The sequence below is a fragment of the Arachis ipaensis genome, chromosome B9 (genome assembly GCF_059453495.1).
Source record: "Arachis ipaensis isolate K30076 ecotype BB chromosome B9, ASM5945349v1, whole genome shotgun sequence".
Classification (NCBI taxonomy): Eukaryota; Viridiplantae; Streptophyta; class Magnoliopsida; order Fabales; family Fabaceae; genus Arachis; species Arachis ipaensis.
The window spans coordinates 54,694,499-54,700,947 of NC_142444.1; the positions used below are offsets into that span (position 1 = coordinate 54,694,499).

The 6,449-nt window shown below is 42.0% G+C and overlaps 1 non-coding gene across 1 annotated transcript; it reads left to right on the top strand.

Annotated features, from left to right (window-relative positions):
- The first annotated feature begins 6,341 nt into the window (after positions 1-6,341).
- On the top strand, positions 6,342-6,449 carry LOC148544701 (small nucleolar RNA R71). The gene has a single exon (XR_015900259.1). It is a non-coding gene; the product is annotated as a small nucleolar RNA R71 (small nucleolar RNA).

Genomic DNA, 6,449 nt, shown 5'->3' on the forward strand with positions numbered 1-6,449 from the left:
TTGTTCCTCTGAACCTCTGCTTTCCTGCTATCTTCATCCAATCAGTCTTACTCCTTTCCATGGCTGGCTTTATGTGATACATCACCACTGTCAATGGCTACTTTCGGTCATCTCTCGGGAAAATGATCCAATGCCCTGTCACGGCACGGCTAATCGTCTAGAGGCATCACCCTTGTCAATGGCTTCATCTTATCCTCTCAGTGAAAATGGTCAACGCACCCTGTCACGGCACAGCTATTCATCTGTCGGTTCTCGATCATGCTGGAATAGGATTTACTATCCTTTTGCGTCTGTCACTAACGCCCTGCAATCGCGAGTTTGGAGCTCGTCACAGTCATTCATTCATTGAATCCTACTCGGAATACCACAGACAAGGTTTAGATTTTCTGGATTCTCTTGAATGCCGCCATCATTCTAGCTTACGCCACGAAGATTCTGATTAAGAGATCTAAGAGATATTCATTCAGTCGAAGGTAGAACGGAAGTGGTTGTCAGGCACGCGTTCATAGGGAATGATGATGATTGTCACGTTCATCTCATTCAGATTGAAGTACGAATGAATATCTTAGAAGCGAAGTAAGATGAATTGAATAGAAAACAGTAGTACTTTGCATTAATCTTTGAGGAACAGCAGAGCTCCACACCTTAATCTATGGAGTGTAGAAACTCTACCGTTAAAAATACATAAGTGAAAGGTCCAGGCATGGCTGAATGGCCAGCCCCTCTGATCTAAGAACCAGGCGTCCAAAGATTCTCAAGATTCAAAGATGGTTCAAAAGATGTCTAATACAATAGTAAAAGGTCCTATTTATAATAAACTAGCTACTAGGGTTTACATGAGTAAGTAATTGATGCATAAATCCACTTCCGGGGCCACTTGGTGTGTGCTTGGGCTGAGCTTGAGTGTTGCACGTGTAGAGGTCCTTCTTGGAGTTGAACGCCAGCATTTGTGCCAGTTTGGGCGTTCAACTCTGGTTTTGGATCCTTTTCTGGCGCTGGACGCCTGATTTGGGCAGAAAGCTGGCGTTGAACGCCAGTTTACGTCGTCTATTCTTGGCCAAAGTATTAACTATTATATATTGCTGGAAAGCCCTGGCTGTCTACTCTCCAACGCAATTGGAAGCGCGCCATTTCGAGTTCTGTAGCTCCAGAAAATCCACTTTGAGTGCAGGGAGGTCAGAATCCAACAGCATCAGCAGTCCTTCTTCAACCTCTGAATCTGATTTTTGCTCAAGTCCCTCAATTTCAGCCAGAAAATACCTGAAATCACAGAAAAATACACAAACTCATAGTAAAGTCCAGAAATATGAATTTAACATAAAAACTAATGAAAACATCCCTAAAAGTAACTAGATCCTACTAAAAACATACTAAAAAACAATGTCAAAAAGCGTATAAATTATCCGCTCATCACAACACCAAACTTAAATTGTTGCTTGTCCCCAAGCAACTGAAAATCAAATAGGATAAAAAGAAGAGAATATACTATAAATTCCAAACTATCAATGAAACATAGCTCCAATCATATGAGCGGGACTTATAGCTTTTTGCCTTTTGAATAGTTTTGGCATCTCACTTTATCCATTGAGGTTCAGAATGATTGGCATCTATAGGAACTCAGAGTTCAGATAGTGTTATTGATTCTCCTAGTTCAGTATGATGATTCTTGAACACAGCTATTTCATGAGTCTTGGCCGTGGCCCTAAGCACTTTGTTTTCCAGTATTACTACCGGATACATAAATGCCATAGACACATAATTGGGTGAACCTTTTCAGATTGTGACTCAGCTTTGCTAAAGTCCCCAATTTGAGGTGTCCAGGGTTCTTAAGCACACTCTTTTTTTGCTTTGGACCTTGACTTTAACCGCTCAGTCTCAAGTTTTCACTTGACACCTACACGCCACAAGCACATGGTTAGGGACAGCTTGGTTTAGCCGCTTAGACTAGGATTTTATTCCTTTAGGCCCTCCTATCCACTGATGCTCAAAGCCTTGGGATACTTTTTATTTGCCCTTGCCTTTTGGTTTTAAGGGTTATTGGCTTTTTGCTCTTGCCTCTTGGTTTTAAGAGCTTTGGCTTTTTCTGCTTGCTTTTTCTTTTTTTTCTTTCTATATTTTTTTTCGCCTATTTTTTTTTTCTGCAAGCTTTGTTCTTTGCTGCTTTTTCTTGCTTCAAGAATCATTTTTATGATTTTTCAGATTATCAAATAACATGTCTCCTAGTCATCATTCTTTCAAGAGCCAACATATTTAACATTCTTAAACAACAACTTCAAAAGACATATGCACTGTTCAAGCATACATTCAAAAAACAAGAAGCATTGTCACCACATCAATATAATTAAGCTAAGTTCAAGGATAAATTCGAAACTCATGTACTTCTTGTTCTTTTGAATTAAAACATTTTTCATTTAAGAGAGGTGATGGATTCATAGGACATTCATAACTTTAAGACAAAGTTACTAACTACTAATGATCATGTAATGAAGACACAAACATAGATAAGCACATAACATAGAAAATGAAAACCAGAAGAAATAAGAACAAGGAATGAATCCACCTTAGTGATGGTGGCGTTTCCTTCTTGAGGAACCAATGATGTCCTTGAGCTCTTCTATGTCTCTTCCTTGTCTTTGTTGCTCCTCCCTCATTGCTTTTTGATTTTCTCTTATTTCATGAAGCATGATGGAGTGCTCTTGATGTTCCACCCTTAGTTGTCCCATATTGGAACTCAATTCTCCTAGGGAGGTGTTGATTTGCTCCCAATAGTTTTGTGGAGGAAAGTGCATTTGAGGCTTCTCCGGGATCTCATGGTGATGAGCTTCATACGCCTCTTGAGCTCCATGAGTGGGCTCTCTTGCTTGCTCCATCTTTTTCTTAGTGATGGGCTTGTCCTCTTTGATAAGGATATCTCCCTCTATGTCAATCCCAGCCGAATTACATAGGTGGCAAATGAGGTGAGGAAAGGCTAACCTTGCCATGGTGGAGGACTTGTCAGCCACCTTGTAGAGTTCTTGAGGTATAATCTCATGAACTTCCACCTCTTCTCCAATCATGATGCTATGGATCATGATGGCCCGGTCTATAGTAATTTCAGACCGGTTGCTAGTGGGAATGATTGAGCATTGAATGAACTCCAACCATCCTCTAGCTACAGGCTTGAGGTCCAATCTTCTTAGTTGAACCGGCTTGCCTTTGGAGTCAACCTTCCATTGAGCTCCTTCTACACATATGTCCATAAGGACTTGGTCCAACCTTTGATCAAAGTTGACTCTCCTTGTGTAGGGGCGTGCGTTCTCTTCCATGTTTGGCAAGTTGAATGCCAACCTCACATTTTCCGGACTAAAATCTAAGTATTTCCCCCGAACCATTGTAACATAGTTCTTTGGATCCGGGTTCTTACTTTGATCATGGTTCTTGGTGATCCATGCATTGGCATAGAACTCTTGAACCATTAGGATGCCGACTTGTTGGATGGGATTTGTTAGAACTTCCCAACCTCTTCTTTGAATTTCATGTCGGATCTCCGGATACTCATTTCTTTTGAGTTTGAAAGGGACCTCAGGGATCACCTTCTTCTTGGCCATAACATCATAGAAGTGGTCTTGATGGGCTTTAGAGATGAACCTTTCCATCTCCCATGACTCGGATGTGGAAGCTTTTGTCTTCTCTTTCCCCTTTCTAGAGGATTCTCCGGTCTTAGGTGCCATCAATGGTAATGGAAAAACAAAAAGCTTATGCTTTTACCACACCAAACTTAGAGTTTTGCTCGCCCTCGAGCAATAAAAGAAAGAATAGATGAAGAAGAAGAAGAAATGGAGGAGAGGGAGAGTGGGAAGTGTTTTCGGCCAAGAAGGGTGTAGAGGGGTGTGTTGTGTGAATTTGATGAAGAATGGAGGGCTTTATATAGGGAAGGGAGGGGGAAAAGGTTTCGGCCATATGGGTGGGTTTGGGTGGGAAATTGGTTTTGAATTTTTGAAGGTAGGTGGAGTTTATGAGGTAGGTTTATGGGGAAGAGTGGATGGATGTGAGTGGTGAAGAGGTGATGGGGAAGAGAGTTTGAGGTGATTGGTGAAGGGTTTTTGGGGAAGAGTGTTTATAGGGTTGTGTGAAAGAAAGTGGTGAGAAGAAGTGAGTGGAGGTAGGTGGGGATCATGTGGGGTCCACAGATCCTAAGTGGATCCTGTGGGGTCCACAGATCCTGAGTGGATCCTGAGGTGTTCAAGGATTTATATCCCTGCACCCATTAGGCATGTAAAAATGCCTTAGCACACAACTCTGGGCATTCAGCGCCAGGTTGGTGGCCATTTTGGGCGTTCAACACCCATTTGTGTGCCATTTCTGGCGTTGAACGCCAGAACCATGCCTGTTCTGGCGTTCAGCGCCCAGAAGCTGCCCATTTTGGGCGTTCAGCGCCAGAACCATGCTCTGTTCTGGCGTTGAACGCCAGGCAGATGCTCCTCCAGGGTGTGATTTTTCTTCTGCTGTTTTTGATTCCGTTTTCAATTTTTATATTTATTTTGTGACTCCACATGATCATGAACCTATAAAGACATATAACTAAGAAAAATATAGTTAGATAAATAAAAATTGGGTTGCCTCCCAACAAGCGCTTCTTTAATGTCAATAGCTTGACAGTGGGCTCTCATGGAGCCTCACAGATGTGCAGAGCTTTGTTGAGACTCTCCAACACCAAACTTAGAGTTTGGATATGGGAGTTCAACACCAAACTTAGAGTTTGGTTGTGGCCTCCCAACACCAAACTTAGAGTTTGACTGTGGGGGCTCTGGTTGACTCTGCTTTGAGAGAAGCTTTTTCTGCTTCCTCTCCATGGTTGCAGAGGGAGATCCTTGAGTTTTAAACACAAGGGAGTCCTCATTCCATTGAAGGACTATTTCACTTCTGTCAACATCAATCACAGCTCTTGCTGTGGCCAGGAAAGGTCTTCCTAGGATGATGGATTCATCCTCTTCCTTTCCAGTATCCAGGACTATGAAATCAGCAGGGATGTAAAGGCCTTCAACCTTTACTAATACGTCCTCTACTTGTCTATATGCCTGTTTTCTTGAATTGTTTGCCATCTCTAATGAGATTTTAGCAGCTTGCACCCCATAGATTCCCAGTTTCTCTATTACAGAGAGGGGCATGAGGTTTATCCCTGAACCAAGGTCACACAGAGCCTTAAAGATCATGGTGCCTATAGTACAAGGTATTATGAACTTTCCAGGATCGTGTCTCTTCTGAGGCAATGTCAGTTGATCCAGATCACTTAGTTCATTGATGAACAAGGGAGGTTCAACTTCCCAAGTATCAATGCCAAATAATTTGGCATTCAGCTTCATGATTGCACCAAGAAACTTGGCAGTTTGCTCTTCAGTAACATCCTCATTTTCTTCAGAAGAGGAATACTCATCAGAGCTCATGAAGGGCATAAGGAGGTTCAATGGAATCTCTATGGTCTCTAGATGAGCCTCAAAGTCCTTTGGTTCCTCAGAGGGAAGCTCCTTATTGATCACTGGACGTCCCAGGAGGTCTTCCTCCTTGGGATTTGCGTCCTCCACTCCCCTTGTAGGTTCGGCCATGGTGCTTATGTCAATGGCCTTGCACTCTCCTTTTGGGTTCTCTTCTGTATTGTTTGGGAGAGTACTGGGAGGGATTTCAGTGATCCTTTTACTCAGCTGGCCCACTTGTGCTTCCAAATTTCTAATGGAAGATCTTGTTTCATTCATGAAACTTACAGTAGCCTTAGACAGATCAGAGACTAAGTTTGCCAAATTAGAAGTATTTTATTCAGAGTTCTCTGTCTGTTGCTGAGTGGATGATGGAAAAGGTTTATTATTGCTAAACCTGTTTCTTCCACCATTATTAAAGCCTTGTTGAGGCTTTTGATCCTTCCATGAGAAATTTGGATGATTTCTCCATGATGAGTTATAGGTGTTTCCATAAGGTTCACCTAAATAATTTACCTCTGCTATTGCAGGGTCTTCAGGATCATAAGCTTCTTCTTCAGAAGATGCCTCTTGAGTACTGTTGGATGCAGCTTGCATTCCATGCAGACTCTGAGAGATCATATTGACTTTCTGAGTTAATATTTTATTCTGAACCAATATGGCATTCAGAGTATCAACTTCAAGAACTCCCTTCTTCATAGGCGTCCCATTACTCACAGGATTCCTTTCAGAAGTGTACATGAACTGGTTATTAGCAACCATGTCAATGAGTTCTTGAGCTTCTGCAGGTATTTTCTTTAGGTGAATGGATCCACCTGCAGAAGTGTCCAGTGACATCTTTGATAGCTCAGATAAACCATCATAGAATATATCCAGGATGGTCCATTCTGAAAGCATATCAGAAGGACACTTTTTAGTCAACTGTTTGTATCTTTCCCAAGCTTCATAGAGGGATTCACCTTCTTTCTGTCTGAAGGTTTGAACATCAGCTCTAAGCTT